The sequence below is a fragment of the Anomaloglossus baeobatrachus genome, unplaced genomic scaffold (genome assembly GCF_048569485.1).
Source record: "Anomaloglossus baeobatrachus isolate aAnoBae1 unplaced genomic scaffold, aAnoBae1.hap1 Scaffold_81, whole genome shotgun sequence".
Taxonomy (NCBI): domain Eukaryota; kingdom Metazoa; phylum Chordata; class Amphibia; order Anura; family Aromobatidae; genus Anomaloglossus; species Anomaloglossus baeobatrachus.
The window spans coordinates 310,774-332,746 of record NW_027445195.1 but is presented as its reverse complement, the minus strand read 5'-3'; the positions used below and the strand labels follow the sequence as shown (position 1 = coordinate 332,746).

Genomic DNA, 21,973 nt, shown 5'->3' with positions numbered 1-21,973 from the left:
AACACCGAAAAACAATGGAAGCTTTAATTGGAGTGGAATCTGATAGACAGCACCTGATGCCAAGTCTGCATCTTCTAACACCTGCAGTCACTGCAGCAGCTGAATCCAATGTGTCCAAAAGGGATCTATTCTATTCAATTGCAAATGATCTAGATAAGACTGAGAATAAGATACTGCACGGGACATAGCAGAGTTGGTCAAGTTGAGGGGAGATGAGTTTGCTATTTGGCACAGTTTTTGCATCAATAAAGCAAGTAAAAGGTGTGAAAGATAAAAAAAAAGGGTGAAAGTGTGAAAAGTGAATTGGCCAAATTGAGGTGCATATAAAGTTTTTGCTTTCTTTCAATTCACTAATGAGGCTCATTTGAATCAGGTGAATTGAGTTCTGCTTTTGGAAACTCGGTTAAGAAGGGGTGCACCGGTCCTGGAGGTACTGCAATACCAGGTCAATGCGTGGAGTGGACAGAGCAAGATTTCCATCTCCTTGTTCTAAAAATCCATTTAATATATGGTCCCTAGAGAGGGGACGTATCAGATATTAAACTGATAAGAACAGATTTAATTTTTTTTTTCTGTTTATCAGTAGGACTTCAAAATAACAAAGGTGATCGCCTCCCGTTGCCTGGGAACCGTCCAGGCACAAGAGGGCTATGTGTCACCAGAAGGCGCACACACTCCCTCAAGGCCGGCAGACGTGCAATCCCAGGCACCTTCCAGTACCGACCAAGGTAGCGTCCTCCGAAACTACACTTGATCTTAGCCAAAAGGCCGAGAAGCTATAACCCGAATTGGTTACGGCCTTGAGTGGCACCCTGGCCTATACCGGACACATCTTAGGGAGAGGGAGACAAACCCACGCCTACAGAAGACATTTTGTCACCCAAGCCAAACCCTTGAAAAGGCTGTTTTGCAGAGCAAAAACAAGGAGAATGGTGCTTTTTGCAGCCGCCGCCCACTGCAATGAATCTGAATAACTCCTCCTTTTGGGCACAAGCACCTCCCCTCCCCCTTGCAGTCTTTCCAATTCATGATACAAAAAGACGGACGGACAGGACAGGACAGGACCATCTGCCTGACTTTCCGTCACTGCCACCCTTTGCCATCCTTGCCCGTAGAAAGCCCTTTCATCATCCCCAAACCCTAATCTTTTCCCTTCCCTTCCCAGCTGCGTCTCACTCCCTTTCATTAGGAAGTGAGCGCAGCCTTTTCTCCGTTCTGCACATGCGCGACGTTAAACACAAATGCGCAGGCGTGCGTTCCATTAGCCTCACTGCATTCCACTCCCATACAGGAAGTGGGCACAGCTATTACTACGGTCGCACATAAAAGAACCCACGGCCACCACTGCACATAGCTGACTCCACCACAGGACACCCACTTCTACACCAACGCAGGTAAGACAGGATCGGCACCTCTATGCTCCCGTTACAATCAGGCTCAGTCACCATGTGATAACGCTCTCAACTCTTTAGTTGCAGGCTCCCCTTGCTTCACCTCCACTGGCTGTGCTGCCATTTCCTCTCCCACCTGGAAGGTATACTTTATTCCACTATTTTCCTGTTTCTCTCTTCCCCCTTTTCCCATAACCTACTTTTATCTGCATTTGTGGGGTATCTATATGCTATTTACATCATAGTTTTATTCATTAATATGGAAGGGAAGAGTGCCCATGAGAGTGTTGAACTGCGGAGAGCAAAAGATTAAGCTGCTCCGATTTGCCACCATTGATAAGCTGTTCTCAGTAGATACACATGCTATCCAAACAGCAGCATCCACCATTGCTTCAGCCCACCCATTCAGTGACAGCTCACCAAGTCAGCCAGAGGAGTGGTGTAAGGAATTACACGTAGGCACTGACTCCACACCTTCACATCACAAGAAGGGGGTCTACAGGCTAGTGCAAGAATACGAGCAAGTCTTCAGCAAACATCCGCTAGACTTTTGAAAAATAAAAGGGGTCAAACACTACATCCCCACAAGTGCACACCCACCCATTAAAGAGAGATATAAGCCAAATCTACCTGCACATTACCAGTGTACCAAGGACATGTTGAGCAACATGAAGGAGGCTGGGGTTATCCGTGACAGTTGTAGCCTCTGGGCAGCTCCGTTGGTCCTGTTAAAGAAGAAGGACAGCACCACTCCCCTGTATTGAGGAATAGCTAGCTGCATTGACAACTGCAAATTATTTTTCTACCCTTGATCTCACTAGTCACTATTGACAAGTGTCCGTTGCTGAGGCAGACCGGGAGAAGACCGCCTTTGCCACCCCGATGGGTCTCTGCGAGTTCAAAAGCATGCCCTTCGAGCTGTGCAATTTGCCAGGAACCTTCCAGAGGCTGATGGAATGCTGCTTGGGACACCGAAACTTTGAAACGGTACTGCTATACCTTTATGATGTTATTGTTTATTCTAACGCAAACAAGATTTTAGGGTGTATAAAAAGGGAGATTAGATCCGATGATCCCAACGTATTGTTACCCCTCTATAAATCACTTGTAAGGCCACATCTGGAATATGGGGTAAAGTCCTGAGCAGGTTGATAACCATTGGTTTGAGCATGGTAGGGTGTAGTACGCATCTTCCTGCATCGGTAAAAGCTGCAGAAGTCCTTGAAGATTTCCGCTTCAAAGGCAGTGCCTTGATCTGTGAGGACTCTCTCTGAGTAGCCATGAGGTCTGCATAAGTGTGCTTGGAAGACCTTCGCTGCAGTATGGGCCATTAGATCTTTGACTTGTACCACAACCATAAATCTCGAGTAGTTGTCTACCATCGTAAGTGCATACGTGAGCTCACCTCGATATTCTGCAACAAAACTCCCTTTTTCGATTTCAGTTTCAGCAAACACTCCTCTTCCTGTAGAAAATATTTATCATTACCTAAGACAGTCATTCTAATGCATGACAATATTAAGGCAATTTAGTTAAAACTTGTTTTAACTCACCTTTAAGGGGATTGATGTATTTCATGGTCAATCCAGGTTTGTCAGTGATGGCACTGACATAATGTATGGCGTCTTTTTCGGGCGTTATCCTTTGCCTTTTCATTGTGAAAATCCAGTTGCCTATATCAAAGCAAATTCTACTACTTGTAAAGTATGCAGAAAATGAAATGTAGAACATATAACATCAACTGCTTAGGAACGCATCATAGGTTAGTACTTAAAAGGATATTGTCATGTTCTAGTCATAATGCAAGCTGGACATTTTTCATGTTACCCTGTAATCGCCGGCCTGTTCTAATGCTCACAAGCCAAGATATAGGCTCAGCTGCTAAGGCTTCCCTCTGCCTTCTGAATGAAAATTGAATATGTCTGGCTCACTGTGTATATAGCAGGTGCTCAGAAAAAATAAGAGTCAATTCAATAGAAATAGCTCTGGCACACTATAGTGATCAATAACGTAAGAAAAGAACTCTTAGAATGCTGAAAATTCTTTATTTGTGCAAAAGGATAATTCATCCAACGTTTCGAGCTTGTTTTTAGGTCTTTATCAAGGATAAAGTTATCTAAGATCATAAAGGGTTACAAAACCATATAAACACGTAATTAGTACATAGTACAACATAACAGTACAATATATTGCTACTTGAGAGTACAATGGGTCAAATGACCATGATGCACATACAAAAAAATTTTCCAAAGCCATAGTGAAAACATTTGTACTGAGGAAAGAAAATTTCCACATGACCTATCTGGAGAAACATTCTGGATCAAACAACCAAAAATAGTCAAGCAGGTAAATACACACCTATATGGATAACAGGATGATATGTGTTCAATTGTATAGCGTCATTGCCATTAAGGTACAAATGGAAAACTTGCAATCCTATATAGTGAAGGAAATGAACACATATCATATCAAAGAACACAGGAACATGGGTGTGAGAAAAACCTCAATGTTTATACTTTGTTCTTTATAATGGTGTGAACATGTATATGTCTCAGTACCTTATGAACTTGAGAATTCTAGTGAGTAGATGATGAAAGCCTATTCCAGAACTGGAATCGGTAAATAATTGTAGGTGGAATCTAAATGAAAAGATGGTACAAGTGTTATCATGACACGTGGGCTATAACACAATGGACCGTGTGACAAAGAAGAAAGGAGAGAAAGAAGAGGAAGAAAATGGAACTACCTGTAACATTACGTGATAGTCACTGGTAAGTATCACTTGACAATTCAGGTGAAAAAGGATTCCTTTATTAAAGGGTTCTCAGTCGCCTCAGGATCATGAAATACTAGGGTAAATGATATGAGAATGGGTAAGAAGCACCACTAAAGGAAATATGAGATGCAGGACATATATCTATAAACCCCTGAACTACATGATAGAAATAAAAAGAAGAAAAAAGAAAAAAAAGAAGAAAGAAGAAGAACACATAGAATGCGGAAAGAGAATGGGTACAACTACCTGAGTTACTGCAGGGAGGCCCCTGGTAGGTATTGTGAGGGTTAGTGGAATTCCTTCACTGAAGGGTTCTCAGTTGCCTCAGGTTCGTGAAAAATGCTATAGACAAATAATGCCCGGAGAAAAGGGGTTCATATACAGCGAATAATGGTAATACAAGGTACATGTGTCCCATGTAATAGTATAAATATATATATATTGTACTAAGCTCTACACCAGAAATAGAAAGTAGTCCCTCTGCCTTCTGTCTAGGTGCCCTGAGTTATGTCCTGTAAACTGTCACAGTGACCTAGACACACATGTGTAGTAGGGGAATATCCCTGCTGAGATGCCAGTGCTAGAGCACTCGTTTGCTGTGGAGTTGAACGTTATGTGAGCAGTTCTTACCTTCAATGAGCAGAAGTCTCTTTTTTCAGATTTCAATATCTCTGTGGGTATCTGGCAGAAATATGGAATACTCTTTACTGCTAAGACCCTGTACACCACTCCCACTAAAGGGGGCTTTACACGCTGCGACATCGCTAATGCGGAGTCGTTGGGGTCACGGAATTTGTGACGCACATCCGGCCGCATTAGCGATGTTGCTGCGTGTGATACCGATGAGCGATTTTGCATCGTTGCAAAAACGTGCAAAATCGCTCATCGGTGACATGGGTCTCCATTCTCGATTATCGTTACTGCAGCAGTAACGATGTAGTTCGTCACTCCTGCGGTAGCACACATCGCTCCGTGTGACACCGCAGAAACTAGGAACCTCTCCTTACCTGCCTCCCAGCCGCTATGAGGAAGGAAGGAGGTGGGCGGGATGTTCCGGCCACTCATCTCCGCCCCTCCGCTGCTATTGGGCGGTCGCTCAGTGACGTCGCTGTGACGCCGCACGGACCGCCCCCTTAGAAAGGAGGCGGTTCGCCGGACACAGCGACGTCGCCGGGCAGGTAAGTATGTGTGACGGGTCTGGTCGGTGTTTGTGCGGCATGGGCAGCGATTTGCCCGTGTCGCGCAACAGATGGGGGCGGGTACCCACACTAGCGATATCGGGACCGATATCGCAGTGTGTAAAGTAGCCTTTAGTCACATGACCAAGACTGTATCTGTGTCCCTACAACACACTTGAGACAAATGTGTGTGTGAGCCTGCATTGTGGGGTATATATAATATATTATAGAGCTGGGAAGGATCATTCTAAGCAGTGAGCTGTTCCAGTATTTGTAGGAAAATACCCAGTAGAAGCATCAAACACAGCACCAATACCTCCCATCAGTATTCCACCACAGTGCCATGTAACCCATGCCCTACACTCCCATCTACACCAATACTATACAGGCACAAACTAGTATATCTGACTAAAAGCCCCCAAAATATGAAGAACGGCCTATAGTTGAGTGTGGATATAAAATCTATGTGAGCAGAGCTAGAATAGAAATCACTGATCGCATTGAAGTCATTCTGACCATAAATCACCATGATATCAAGGTGAGGAGTTGTGTGTTACTGCTGGGAGGAAAGGGTTAACAGTGGAATATTAAGGTGCATTTCTGTGTGCAGTGTTACTAGTCAATGTAACAATTCAGTATGAGCTGCTCTTGGTGCCGGGGGAGGGAGATGCTCTCCTGAGCAAGATAGATGGGGAATGAACATGATATCTATATAGTGTAAGGCAGGGGGTCTCAAACCAGGTGATCATGTCTGATCAACTGGTTACATTATGTCTGATTACCTTGTCTAACAGTTTTTTCTCCCCTTTCTTTACCTTCCAGGTTCCCATAGTCACGTGAAATATCCCTGTTGCACTTGATTACGGCTCACTATTCACTATAGGATGTCTTATATCTAACATCACACTCTCACCCATCAGCACTCTATAGGTTTGTATAAGGTATGCGCTTACACATCCGGTCCTCCATAGGTATTTCCACTTATGTAACACTATCCCTATGATCACTCATAACTCATACCTTTGTAGTCAATTACAGCCTCCTCTCTCCCCCCTCCCCTTCTCCCTTTCCATCTATAATTTTGCCAGTACAATATTAGTTTACATTAGGCACACACTCACATATTCCTTTCCTTAGTGATTTATTGTAATTCACATTCACATACAATTCTCTATGCCTGCCCCATTACTACATTCATACCTACTTGACCCTATCCTGATACCCCTTGTCTCACCTTGTTGGTCCCTACACCTGTTGTCATGTCCTTTCCTGTGTCTGTCTTGTCACACAACACATTTTAGCATATAACTTGTGCTCCTTATTACCTGTCCTGCCTATTAGAATTATGTCCATTATGTCCATGCATGGCCCAATGAATCAAGTCTGTACTTCATATTCATGGTTTAAGCCTTTGGGTTCCAATGTGCCCAGAGTATATATCCAGAAAGATTCCCTTTCTTTGAGCTTCCTAATTCTATTGCCTCCTCTGCGTATGGCTTGGACATGTCCGATGACTTGGAATCTTAATTGGATCACTGTGTGATTATGCGTCACAAAATGGTGTGGGACTGGTAATAGAATCTGCTTACAATGTATTGTTGACTTGTGTTTAGCTCAAAGAAAGAGAATCTTTCTGGATATGTACTCTGGGCACATTAGAACCCAAGGGCTTAAACCGTGAATATGAAGTAAAGACTTGATTCATTGGGCCGTGCACCATGTCACCAAGTGTCCAATTGCATTGTCCAATGGCTCACAATGGTTATGCGTTTTCATTGGATGGATAATCGAAGCCATGTTTTTTTCCTTTCTGTTGGGTTTGTTGTGTGAGTAGCCTATAGGATTAAGTTGGTTACCGCAGGCAGTGGATTTAACTTCCTGTCTTTGGTCCAGTGGTAGATGGATTGTCTGGTCTATGAGCTGTTATTGGTTTGAATGCAGGTGAATGCCCATGGGCTGCTTATGACTGTGTAAAATAGTATTGATTCATGATGGATTTCAGACTACATGTAGATATCTTCAGTCTTTCTATCCACATCATTTAAATGAACATTATCCATGCAGCTTGAAATTCATCCAATAAGAGAAGCAACCTTGTACAACCAATCTGATAAGGGCACAGTATATCCTAAGGGAAGGTTATGGCTATAAAAGGGGACTTCTTGGAGTCACCAGGTTGTTGATGGATGTTGCATGATCTAGTCTAAGCTCTTAGGAGCTGGCTAGGGGATCAGAACCAGGATGCCTTGTGGACTCGGTCTAGGGACTTTGGCTTCAACTAGAGGATCACTTGGCTACATGGCTTCAATCTAGGGGCTCCAATTCCGATTGGAGATCATAACCGCAATCTAGGGATTTCGACTCCGGCTGCCAGGATTATACCATATCATCATACCAGAGACTACTTAAGGAAGAAACCCAGGTTGGACAATTTTGTCACCTGGCTACAGACTTTGCAGACCTCAGCCAGCTTCCTAAATCTGGCGCTATTCTATTGTCGGTGGGTGCCCGACAAATTACACAGCTATGTAAAATTTTGGTTTATGAAACTTCAAATCCAGTGACTGATTATTATGTTTTCTAATGTCCTGATTTAAAAAAAAAAATAAATATTTTTTTTTAACCATCAAATATTGATTTTGTACAATCCATGTGTGAAGTTACATACAAGTGACATGAACAAGAAAAATACTTATTGTAACCAAAAATATTCACAATTTTATATATAAAATACATTTATTTATTGTACAGTCATTCTGCAACTTTATTAGAAATTTATTCTTGCACTTTTTCCTTTTCTCTAGATCCCCCTTTTCTCTTATAGAAGGCCTGTGGATCTTCTCTGTGAAGCATCCGGCAATCATGTTCACGTTTCATTTACTTTGGTATCGTCGTTCCATCTCCTTGATATTCCGATGAAAACCTTCTTGTTCTTCCCACCAGCACCAAGGTTTTCAGACAAGTAGTCCAAATAGGAATGTAAAAAATGTAACTTCAAATTCATTAGACAACCCAAGGCTTTGAAACGTTTCAGCATGTTCTCCACGATGGACTTAAATTTTGATTCTTTGTTGTTACCTAGAAACGTATTTATTGCTTCTTTCAAAGAGTCCCAAGCCCTTTTTTCAACAGTTTTCATTATTGTTTAAAACACGTCATCCTTCATTCATGAGTTTCTGAATATCCGAACCCACAAAAATGCTTTTGTGCTGCCCCTGTGCCAGCAGCCGCCGTTGGTCGGATCCAGACCTTCTAAGAGAGTGGCTCGACCCGGGGGTCTCGCGGACATGTCGAATAAAAGGAGGAATGTAGATGTATGGGCTAGGCCGTATTAAGTTTGTGACGCCACCAACGGTGTGTGGTGAGGTGGGACACCACCGCTGCCGTTATGGGATACCCGGGAGAGATGTAGTGGCAGCTGGATGTTAACCCCTCCGTGTGTAGGGATGATTGCCCCGGGGCCCAGTGTCTTTGTGCAGGGTATGGTGATGGCAAGGGCCGGCGCGCCTGAGCAAGCAGGGGGATGTTTGGTTACTCACAGTAAATGAATCACACGATTCTTTCGGTAAACCAAAGGTGCTGGTGGCCTGCCGCCCCGGCCGGTTGCATTCAGGTCCCCCACCCAGGCTGGTGGTCGCTGTCCTTTACTCTGCACTTGTTTTTGTGTATGGTGGACTGCCTGGTCTGGAACTCAGGAGTCCGCTCCCGGCTGGATATGGCCTAAGGAGCCGTGCCCGCAGGCGCTGGCCCGTGGGATCTAAGGGCCCTGGCGGTGGCCTTATCCCTATCAGTGGGCTGTTGTCTTCTTTGAGGGACTTTAGGTGGGATAGGACCTATAATCCTGCCCTCAATCATTTAATTAGCTAGGCCGCTGGTTTCGGTCCTGGCTTCAGGGTCCTAGGTGACTAGGGTTTCAGGTCGGCTGTGTGTTTCCTAAGTGAGGAAAGGTGTTGTGCGGGGGCCTATCTGTAACTACCTGGTTTTGTCAGGGCATCACACCTTCCTTCAGACTTGATTCTGACAGTCCCTGAAACTTGGTACACAGGTACTTAAACATCTCTCCTTCTTTCAGTAGCGCTTTCACAAACAGCTTCATCAGTCCAAGCTTACAGTGGAGTGGTGGCAAGAGAACTTTAGGTGGGATCAACTAAGCTTTATGCAACAATGTTCTTGAGTCCCGGTTACAAAGATGTTCTTGTTGGCCAATTTTTTTTGCTCCAGTGAAGAGTCCTAACCTGGCTTTCCAATTCACACAAAAAGCATGTGTTCTGCCTTCTTTTACGTAATGCTGTGAATCTCTAGCATACAGCTAAACCCTAGTTCACATTTCAAATAAACAGACTGTGGAGTTCAATAGCCTTGATTTATTAGCTGGTAACGTGAACTTGATTGCAGTATACATGGAATATACAGTGAATATAGGAATATCCAAGATGCAGTTGAAGACAGAATACGGTATATCCAAGATACTGTTTTATACGGGTAAAAACTATAACAAGAAAATGATTACAGTCAGTACAGTGTTAATACAGAGTTAACATAGCATAACAGTACATGAGATGCAGTTCTTACGAGAATGTAGGTGAAAGGTCACTGCATCTGCAATACATAGAAATCCTATCTAGACAAACAAGACAGGGATGACACTAAAGGTGTAGAAGTACAATGTACAATGCATTTACTACACTCTTCCATCTAGGATTCTATCACTAACACATGTAATTTGCTTTGCTCACCGGATTACACTAGGCAGGGGTGAATGTACAGAGAGGTAAGTCGGCATGTCCTTTCCTGACAAATCCAAAGAGAAAATGGCTGCAGGCTTCTTCTCAGCTCAGGGAGGCATTCCTTACCCAGAATACATTTAGCTTAAAGGGAAACTCAGCAATTCAAAAGAATAACAATGACCTCTAGGGGTTGTAACAGAAATTTCAATGAATGACTATTAGCAGGCTGCCATGAGGCAGAACAGCATGGGTATTTAATATATCCTCCTTGCTGCCCAAGAAGCAATGAGAACATTTTTAGACCACCACATATTGACCATCCATGCTCCTTGTAGTTAAGTTTCTTGAGAATAAAGTCTAAATTCTCACAGCTTTCTTCCAAGTGCATAGCATGTGTGACGCCCTGGACTAGCCAGGTAGTCACAAACACAAAATCACACACACCCCCTCCCCTGGATAGTCTACATCAGTCACACAAAATCCTTGTTGCCTCCTCCAGGGTCTGATGTCCACACCAGGTGGGGCGGAGCCAGGCGGTTGGCCCCACCCACCGAGGAGTTCACAGGCCTGGAGGCGGGAAAAAGCAGTTAGTTTAGTTTTGTAGTGGAAAGTGAGAGGACAGAAACTGTTAGTGTCTGGGTAGGAGCCCAGGCACTGTCAGCAAGGTCGGCAGACGGTGGTGGCCGTCTGCAGGAGGTGGTACAAGTCAGCTGAACCGTAGGACCGGGGACGGGCGGTGACCCGAGGGGAACTGAACCGGTGAGCGGATCTGTACCAAGCACAAAGGCAGGGCCATTGGACCCTGACCAGGCTAGGAGCCGCCGACAATGGTCAAATCCGAGAGTGACCGGAATCCCAGGGGTTCCCTAACACCCAAGACCCGACAGAAGGCAACCGTCCACACCGTGAGGATAAAAAGCCACCGCCATAGGCTAGAGATCCAAGGGCCAGCGCCTGCGGGCAAACGGGCTCCCTCGGTACGTACACCCCAGCCACCCAGCCTCCCCGTACCGCCACCGGGCCCCGGGATCACCAACCCCTACCCACGGAGGGGGAACCAACATCCTAGCTGCTCCCTGCCATCGCTCCCGGGATCCCCGTCACCAGCAGTGGTGGTGCCCATTATCACCACGACCTGTGGGTGACGTCACTAACTATCTCCCCAAACAAACCACCCCCTTTTCACTCGTGGGCGAGGAGCGCTGCTCGAGTCCCCGGATCTGGCCCTCCGCTCGAGCCACCGAGCAGCAGCAGCAGCAGAAGTCCCCGAACCCGAGCGTAGCGTGCGTGGCCCCTCTGCCCGCGACACATGCCCTACACACACTGAAGAATACTTACTGCCATTGAGCAGTAGCACAGCTTTCAGACTTTTTGGATGAAACAATGACGTGTCTCCACTCGCTCACATTGTACTTAATGTTACATTTTCCATCAGCACAGGAACATTGCTTGAATACACTAGAGCACCATCTTCAGAAAAGTATGGAGGGAATCTTTTCAGAATTCTAACCTTTTGGAAACCTATTGTCACGCTCTCCGGGTCCCCTGCTCTGCCCCCCGGCTCACCTGCCACGCTCCCCGGCTTCCCTGCTTCGCTCCCCGGCTCCTCTGGCAGACATCCCCCGCTCCACGGTCTCCAGCCTCCACCACCTGCGGTCCCCAGGCGGCCCGGTCCCCGCTCCCGGCGCCTGTCGGCAGCCCTGCTCCAGGCCGGCTCCCCTGCTTCCTATACACCGCTCCCTGCCCTGGCTTCTGGCACCCGGGCCTCGCGCATGCGCATTAGGGCGCGCGCGCGGTCATTGACCCTCTCTTAAAGGGCCAGCGTCCACTGACAGGAAATTGAACACACAGGTACAGGGTATAAAGGGGTTTAATGTCCAAGTGGGCGGGGCCTGTTCTTCGTGTTTCCTAAGCTAGGAGTCAGGTCTCCTTGTGTCTCTGTTATATACTTACCTATCTCTCTTCTAGAGCCGCTCCTGCCTCGCCATCCGGTCCTGCCGATTCCCGAACCCCGAACGCTGGCTATCTGCCATCCCGTCAGTCCGTACCATCTCTGATCCCTGTGGTGACCCGTCCTCTCGCTCCATCGGTTCCGGACTCTGCCTGACATCTCGGCCTCCGAACCTGAGCTCCGTCACCCGGACTACCATCAGTGACTCCGTGGTCCCAGGGACTTCTCCATTCCACTCTTTTGCACGGACTGTCCTGCTACCCGTAGTGCTCCGGCTACCGGACCCCTTGCCTTCATTAAGGTGTTCGGCCCAGTGGATCCACCTCCTGGGTCTGCCCGTCCACCTGGCCCTAACACCTATAGAATCAGTGTTTGTGAAAAAACTGTACGTGATGATATTTTTTCAATATTTTTACTGAGTCCAATGATCGAAAGTATGAAAAAAATCACATCTTTCAAAAATTTTTACCCTTGGAAACCTGTGTTATTATTACTATGCACGAGCCCTAAATTGTCTGAAAAACAACAAATATGCTGGTTGGATAGACCTTGACCCCACAATTCAACGGCCACAATTAAGGAGAAAAGTGCTAAGAGAGTTAAATTTGCCCCTGAAATAACCCATGATACGGGCCAAGGAGGGACACACCATTTTGATCCGAAAATAGCCCAACACCATGAGAGACGGGCAAATCCGTGAAAAGACAAAGTTCCAAGCTACAACTGACGCAGGATCTACAGCACATACGCCCATTGTAATTGTTCATGATTTCCGGCCACTACGCATTTCAGCCTTCAGGGACCTGGTAATTCGAATGCTATGTCCAGGAGTAGAGATGAGCGAACCGGTCCCGGTTCGGCTCGAGGTCGGTTCGCCGAACGGAGCTCCCGTTCGAGTTCGGCTCGTCGAACGTTCGACGAACCGAACTCGAGCCAATAGGAAACAATGGCAGGCAATCACAAACACAGTAAAACACCTAGAAAACACCCTCAAAGGTGTCCAAAAGGTGACAAACAACTCACAACACAACACAAACACATGGGAAAGTGACAAGGACATATACTCATGCGAAAACAAAACAGCTGGACAAGGAAAAAGAGGAGGACACACAGATATAGGCATGGCACGCCATTCTAAAATCATGTAAAACACCGCAAGGTGACTCCAAGCGGAGTCTCCCTTTTTTCCAAAAATTGGGCCCCACACACACCCACCCCTTCAGTGGCAGCAGTTGTGCCCCAGTTGTACACTTCACAGCTACATTTGCATCAAGCACATTCAAAAATACGCTATTCTTAACCGTCCCCAGGATGACACCGGGGTAGGTAGCAAAGTCTTTCCTGATCCCAGCTCTGTTCATCTTGGCTTCTTTTAAAAACACAGCAAGCAAGGGTTACTCCAAGCGGAGTCTCCCTTTTTTCCAAAAATTGGGCCACACAGACACCCACCCCATCAGTGGCAGCACTTGGGCCCTAGTTGCAAACAGGATGTTTTGATTTGCATCAAGCAAATTCAAAAATACGCCATAATTAACCGTCCCCAGGATGACACCGGGGTAGGTAGCAAAGTCTTTCCTGATCCCAGCTCTGTTCATCTTGGCTTCTTTTAAAAACACAGCAAGCAAGGGTTACTCCAAGCGGAGTCTCCCTTTTTTCCAAAAATTGGGCCACACAGACACCCACCCCATCAGTGGCAGGACTTGGGCCCTAGTTGCAAACAGGATGTTTTGATTTGCATCAAGCACATTCAAAAATACGCCATTCTTATCCGTCCCCAGGATGACACCGGGGTAGGTAGATAAAGTCTTTGCTGACCCATGACTTGTTCATCTTGGCTTCTTTTAAAAACACAGCAAGCAAGGGTTACTCCAAGCGGAGTCTCCCTTTTTTCCAAAAATTGGGCCACACAGACACCCACCCCATCAGTGGCAGCACTTGGGCCCTAGTTGCAAACAGGATGTTTTGATTTGCATCAAGCACATTCAAAAATACGCCATAATTAACCGTCCCCAGGGTGACACCGGGGTAGGTAGCAAAGTCTTTCCTGATCCCAGCTCTGTTCATCTTGGCTTCTTTTAAAAACACAGCAAGCAAGGGTTACTCCAAGCGGAGTCTCCCTTTTTTCCAAAAATTGGGCCACACAGACACCCACCCCATCAGTGGCAGCACTTGGGCCCTAGTTGCAAACAGGATGTTTTGATTTGCATCAAGCACATTCAAAAATACGCCATAATTAACCGTCCCCAGGATGACACCGGGGTAGGTAGCAAAGTCTTTCCTGATCCCAGCTCTGTTCATCTTGGCTTCTTTTAAAAACACAGCAAGCAAGGGTTACTCCAAGCGGAGTCTCCCTTTTTTCCAAAAATTGGGCCACACAGACACCCACCCCATCAGTGGCAGCACTTGGGCCCTAGTTGCAAACAGGATGTTTTGATTTGCATCAAGCACATTCAAAAATACGCCATTCTTATCCGTCCCCAGGATGACACCGGGGTAGGTAGATAAAGTCTTTGCTGACCCATGACTTGTTCATCTTGGCTTCTTTTAAAAACACAGCAAGCAAGGGTTACTCCAAGCGGAGTCTCCCTTTTTTCCAAAAATTGGGCCACACAGACACCCACCCCATCAGTGGCAGCACTTGGGCCCTAGTTGCAAACAGTATGTTTTGATTTGCATCAAGCACATTCCAAAATTCGCCATAATTAACCGTCCCCAGGATGACACCGGGGTAGGTAGCAAAGTCTTTCCTGATCCCAGCTCTGTTCATCTTGGCTTCTTTTAAAAACACAGCAAGCAAGGGTTACTCCAAGCGGAGTCTCCCTTTTTTCCAAAAATTGGGCCACACAGACACCCACCCCATCAGTGGCAGCACTTGGGCCCTAGTTACAAACAGGATGTTTTGATTTGCATCAAGCACATTCAAAAATACGCCATAATTAACCGTCCCCAGGATGACACCGGGGTAGGTAGCAAAGTCTTTCCTGATCCCAGCTCTGTTCATCTTGGCTTCTTTTAAAAACACAGCAAGCAAGGGTTACTCCAAGCGGAGTCTCCCTTTTTTCCAAAAATTGGGCCACACAGACACCCACCCCATCAGTGGCAGCACTTGGGCCCTAGTTGCAAACAGGATGTTTTGATTTGCATCAAGCACATTCAAAAATACGCCATAATTAACCGTCCCCAGGATGACACCGGGGTAGGTAGCAAAGTCTTTCCTGATCCCAGCTCTGTTCATCTTGGCTTCTTTTAAAAACACAGCAAGCAAGGGTTACTCCAAGCGGAGTTTCCCTTTTTTCCAAAAATTGGGCCACACAGACACCCACCCCATCAGTGGCAGCACTTGGGCCCTAGTTGCAAACAGGATGTTTTGATTTGCATCAAGCACATTCAAAAATACGCCATAATTAACCGTCCCCAGGATGACACCGGGGTAGGTAGCAAAGTCTTTCCTGATCCCAGCTCTGTTCATCTTGGCTTCTTTTAAAAACACAGCAAGCAAGGGTTACTCCAAGTGGAGTCTCCCTTTTTTCCAAAAATTGGGCCCCACACACACCCACCCCTTCAGTGGCAGCAGTTGTGCCCCAGTTGTACACTTCACAGCTACATTTGCATCAAGCACATTCAAAAATACGCTATTCTTAACCGTCCCCAGGATGACACCGGGGTAGGTAGCAAAGTCTTTCCTGATCCCAGCTCTGTTCATCTTGGCTTCTTTTAAAAACACAGCAAGCAAGGGTTACTCCAAGCGGAGTCTCCCTTTTTTCCAAAAATTGGGCCACACAGACACCCACCCCATCAGTGGCAGCACTTGGGCCCTAGTTGCAAACAGGATGTTTTGATTTGCATCAAGCACATTCAAAAATACGCCATAATTAACCGTCCCCAGGATGACACCGGGGTAGGTAGCAAAGTCTTTCCTGATCCCAGCTCTGTTCATCTTGGCTTCTTTTAAAAACACAGCAAGCAAGGGTTACTCCAAGCGGAGTCTCCCTTTTTTCCAAAAATTGGGCCCCACACACACCCACCCCTTCAGTGGCAGCAGTTGTGCCCCAGTTGTACACTTCACAGCTACATTTGCATCAAGCACATTCAAAAATACGCTATTCTTAACCGTCCCCAGGATGACACCGGGGTAGGTAGCAAAGTCTTTCCTGATCCCAGCTCTGTTCATCTTGGCTTCTTTTAAAAACACAGCAAGCAAGGGTTACTCCAAGCGGAGTCTCCCTTTTTTCCAAAAATTGGGCCACACAGACACCCACCCCATCAGTGGCAGCACTTGGGCCCTAGTTGCAAACAGGATGTTTTGATTTGCATCAAGCACATTCAAAAATACGCCATAATTAACCGTCCCCAGGATGACACCGGGGTAGGTAGCAAAGTCTTTCCTGATCCCAGCTCTGTTCATCTTGGCTTCTTTTAAAAACACAGCAAGCAAGGGTTACTCCAAGCGGAGTCTCCCTTTTTTCCAAAAATTGGGCCACACAGACACCCACCCCATCAGTGGCAGCACTTGGGCCCTAGTTGCAAACAGGATGTTTTGATTTGCATCAAGCACATTCAAAAATACGCCATAATTAACCGTCCCCAGGATGACACCGGGGTAGGTAGCAAAGTCTTTCCTGATCCCAGCTCTGTTCATCTTGGCTTCTTTTAAAAACACAGCAAGCAAGGGTTACTCCAAGCGGAGTCTCCCTTTTTTCCAAAAATTGGGCCCCACACACACCCACCCCTTCAGTGGCAGCAGTTGTGCCCCAGTTGTACACTTCACAGCTACATTTGCATCAAGCACATTCAAAAATACGCTATTCTTAACCGTCCCCAGGATGACACCGGGGTAGGTAGCAAAGTCTTTCCTGATCCCAGCTCTGTTCATCTTGGCTTCTTTTAAAAACACAGCAAGCAAGGGTTACTCCAAGCGGAGTCTCCCTTTTTTCCAAAAATTGGGCCACACAGACACCCACCCCATCAGTGGCAGCACTTGGGCCCTAGTTGCAAACAGGATGTTTTGATTTGCATCAAGCACATTCCAAATCAACAAGCATTTACTCTCCCCAGGATGACACAGGGGTAGTAAATTCCTTCTGGATCCATGACTTGTTCATTTTGATGAACGTCAGTCTGTCCACATTGTCACTGGACAGACGCGTACGCTTATCTGTCAGCACACACCCAGCAGCACTGAATACACGTTCAGAGACAACGCTGGCAGCTGGACACGACAAAATCTCCAAGGCGTAACTGGAGAGCTCTGGCCATTTTTCTAGGTTTGAAGCCCAAAAGGAGCAAGGCTCCAGTTGCACAGTCATGGCATCGATGTTCATTTGGAGATACTCCTGTATCATCCTCTCCAGCCGTTGAGTATGTGTCAGACTTGTTGTCTCTGGTGGCCTTGCAAAAGAGGGTCTAAAAAAATTATGAAAAGATTCCATAAAATTGCTGTTACCGGCACCAGATACGGTCCTACTGGTACGGGTAGACTGTTGAAGATGACGAGACCGTCCCATGTTTGTCAAGTTACAACTGGGAGATTCCCTACCTGCACCTGCACGGTTGTTTGGTGGAAAAGCCGAGCTAAGATCGAGTAACAGCTTCTGCTGATACTCCTGCATACGTGCGTCCCTTTCTATGGCTGGAATTATGTCACAAAATTTGGACTTGTACCGGGGATCTAATAGTGTTGCAATCCAGTAGTCATCATCACTTCTAATTTTGACAATACGACTGTCATGTTGGAGGTAGTGCAACAAAAAGGCACTCATGTGTCTTGCGCAGCCATGCGGACCAAGTCCACGCTGTGTTTGTGGCATAGAGGTGCTACCCGTTCTTTCTTCCTCTGACATCTCCCCCCAACCTCTTTCAACTGAAATTTGACCAAGGTCTCCCTCATCCGCTGAGTCTTCCATGTCCATGGACAGTTCGTCCTCCATTTCTTCATGTTCTCCTGCACCTTGCTCAACATTTCGCCTGCTACTATGCGCCCTTGTCGATCCCTGTTCCCCATGGTCCCATGCCTGCTGCGTTGGTGATGATGAACGTCTGGACCTTGGTGATGTTGTTGTCCCTTGCGCATATGAATCCTCCTGTAGTTCCTCCCCTTCATGTTGTCCCACCCCCTGACTCCGAATAGTGTTTAGCGTGTGCTCCAGCATGTAAATGACTGGAATCGTCATGCTGATAATGGCATTGTCAGAGCTAAACATATTCGTCGCCATGTCGAAACTGTGCAGAAGGGTGCATAGGTCCTTGATCTGAGACCACTCCATCAGGGTGATCTGCCCCACCTCTGCATCTCGTTGGCCCAGGCTATACGTCATGACGTATTGCACCAGGGCTCTGCGGTGCTGCCACAGTCGCTGTAACATGTGGAGAGTTGAATTCCAGCGTGTCGCCACATCGCATTTCAGGCGATGAACCGGCAGGCCGAAAGACTTCTGGAGCGATGCAAGTCGCTCTGCTGCGGCGCTTGAACGGCGGAAGTGAGCTGACAGTTTTCGTGCCCTGCTCAGAAGGCCATCTAGGCCGGGATAGTGTGTTAAAAATTGCTGGACGACAAGGTTCAACACGTGAGCCATACAAGGTACGTGTGTCACAATGCCCAGGCGAAGTGCCGCACCCAGGTTTGCAGCATTGTCGCACACGGCCTTACCAGGCTGCAGGTTGAGTGGAGACAACCATTTATTAAACTCGGACCGCAGAGCTGACCACAACTCCTCAGCTGTGTGACTCTTATTCCCAAGACATGTCAAGCTAAAGACCGCCTGATGCCGTTGCGCTCTGCTGCCAGCATAGTAATGAGGCGTGCGTGATTCCTTCTGCACAGTGAGAACGCTGGTGGCCTGACCAGGCAGGCTTGGGGCGGAGGTGGAGGACCCAGATGAGGTGGAGGATGCAGAAGCTGTGGCGGAACTTGGACAGACAGAGGATTGACACACAAGTCGTGGGGACGGCAAGACTTGTGCAGCAGACCCTTCACCATCTATCACCATAGTTACCCAGTGCCCAGTCAGCGACATGTAACGTCCCTGTCCATGCTTACTGGTCCAAGTATCGGTGGTGAAATGCACCCGTTCACACACAGAGTTTCTCAAGGAAGCGGTGATGTTGTGTGCGACATGCTGGTGTAGCGCGGGCACACCTTTCTTAGAGAAGTAGTGGCGACTAGGCATCTGGTACTGGGGCACAGAGACAGACATAAGGTCTCTAAAATCCTGTGTGTCCACTAGGCGGAAAGGCAGCATTTCGGTAGCCAACAGCTTACAGAGGGATAGAGTCAACCTCTTAGCTTTGTCATGGGTCGGAGGAAGTGGCCTTTTATTTGACCACATCTGAGGGACAGAGATCTGGCTGCTGTGTGTAGACGGTGTTGAGTAGGGTGTCCCTGGAAAAATGCAGGTTTGTGAGGAAAGTGCAGGCGGAGACATGATGTTGCCTTCATCCAACGTTGGTGCTATCGATGTCTGAGAGAGCTGTACACACTCACTTGTTTCCCCTTCCAAACCAACTGACGACCTTACAAGCAAACTGCCTGTTGCGGTTACAGTGGTGGAAGTTTGGCGTGGAAAAACAGGTGTGACAGCTGTCCCCACAGTCCTAGAAGATGAAGAGCGCGCGGATGCACTGGAAGGGGCGGGCGGTGGATGGTTCGCTCTTGCAGCATTGCAGCACAGTGAGCTTCCCACCGGGACCTATGATATTTATTCATGTGACGATTCATGGAAGAAGTTGTCAAACTGCTGAGGTTTTGACCTCTACTAAGAGAATCATGACAAATTTTACATATCACATGATTTGGGCGATCTTTTTCTATGTCAAAAAAGGACCAGGCTAGGCAAGGCTTAGAGGCCATGCGACCTGTTGATCCACCCCGAATAATGCTCATAGGCAGAGTGGTGGCTGAGGATGCAGTTGTAGACGTGCTACCAGTGCTCCGACTCTGTCCAGGAAGGCGCAAGGTAACTTCGTCGTCGGTTGCATCCTCCTCCACCGCCTCTGTTGACCTCCTCGAGTGCCTGACTGGGGGTTGACAGTAGGTGGGATCTAGAACTTCATCATCAATTGTTGTGTTTGCACTCCCCTCCCCCTCAGACCGAGCCTCTTCTTGCCCTGACCGAATATTTAAGTTGTCATCCCAATCGGGTATCTGCGTCTCATCTTCATCAGTATGTTCCTCATTGTCTATAACCACAGGTGTTACAGTTTGTGACAAAGGGTCAACATTATGCTCAGAAACTTGGTCCTCACGGCCTGAATCAGAGTCACAAAGGTTCTGGGCATCACTGCAGACCATTTCCTGTTCTGTACTCACTGTAGCTTGGGAGCAGACCTCTGATTCCCAGGCTATAGTGTGACTGAACAGCTCTGCAGACTCAGCCATCTCAGTTCCACCATACTGTGCAGGGCTGATGGAGACTTCAGAGCTGGGAGAAATCAAGTGTGATTGGGATGACAACTCAGAGGACTGGTGTTTTTTGGATGCGGTACTTGAAGTGGCTGAGAGGGCACTTGTTGGACCACTTGAGATCCATTCAAGCATTTTCCTTTTTTGCCCATCATCTACCTTTCTTCCTGTTGTTCGTGTCCGTAAAAAAGGGAGCACATCGGATTGTCCACGGTAAGTAGTAGACATCTTACTTTTGCTGGTAGATGGTCTATCTTCAGCAGATGATAATGGAGCTTTGCCACTTTCCCCACAGACAAAACCTTTTTTGCCTTTTCCACCACGCCTCTTCCCCTTTCCACCAGCATCTGTCATTTTGCCACTCATGTTGATTGCGACAAGATTGTGGACTGAAAATGTGGTAGTAAAAATTGAGAGGTGGTGAAGATTGCAGTGGTGGTCTAGCTTTATTAACAGCAGAATAATAAAGAATAAATATCCCTGACAATGCAACTTAGTTATAATGAGTTGGAGTGTGCAACGCAGGCAGATGCGCTCTGCAAATGTCTTGGCACTAGTGGGACTATAGCAAAGTCCAATAGCCACGTATAGGATGCCACTAGGTACACTGAGTGTTTGCTAGTATAATGGCTAAGTTAAAATTAGTTGGAGTGTGCAACGCAGGCAGATGCGCTCTGCAAATGTCTTGGCACTAGTGGGACTATAGCAAAGTCCAATAGCCACGTATAGGATGCCACTAGGTACACTGAGTGTTTGCTAGTATAATGGCTTACTTATAATTAGTTGGAGTGTGCAACGCAGGCAGATGCGCTCTGCAAATGTCTTGGCACTAGTGGGACTATAGCAAAGTCCAATAGCCACGTATAGGATGCCACTAGGTACACTGAGTGTTTGCTAGTATAATGGCTAAGTTAAAATTAGTTGGAGTGTGCAACGCAGGCAGATGCGCTCTGCAAATGTCTTGGCACTAGTGGGACTATAGCAAAGTCCAATAGCCACGTATAGGATGCCACTAGGTACACTGAGTGTTTGCTAGTATAATGGCTTACTTATAATTAGTTGGAGTGTGCAACGCAGGCAGATGCGCTCTGCAAATGTCTTGGCACTAGTGGGACTATAGCAAAGTCCAATAGCCACGTATAGGATGCCACTAGGTACACTGAGTGTTTGCTAGTATAATGGCTTACTTATAATTAGTTGGAGTGTGCAACGCAGGCAGATGCGCTCTGCAAATGTCTTGGCACTAGTGGGACTATAGCAAAGTCCAATAGCCACAGATAGGATGCCACTAGGTACACTGAGTGTTTGCTAGTATAATGGCTTACTTATAATTAGTTGGAGTGTGCAACGCAGGCAGATGCGCTCTGCAAATGTCTTGGCACTAGTGGGACTATAGCAAGGTCCAATAGCCACGTATAGGATGCCACTAGGTACACTGAGTGTTTGCTAGTATAATGGCTTACTTATAATTAGTTGGAGTGTGCAACGCAGGCAGATGCGCTCTGCAAATGTCTTGGCACTAGTGGGACTATAGCAAAGTCCAATAGCCACG

General features: G+C 46.8%; 1 pseudogene; it reads right to left on the bottom strand.

Moving 5' to 3' along the window:
* Positions 1–408: 408 nt before the first annotated feature.
* Positions 409–609, bottom strand: LOC142288277 (U2 spliceosomal RNA; annotated as a pseudogene).
* Positions 610–21,973: the final 21,364 nt, after the last annotated feature.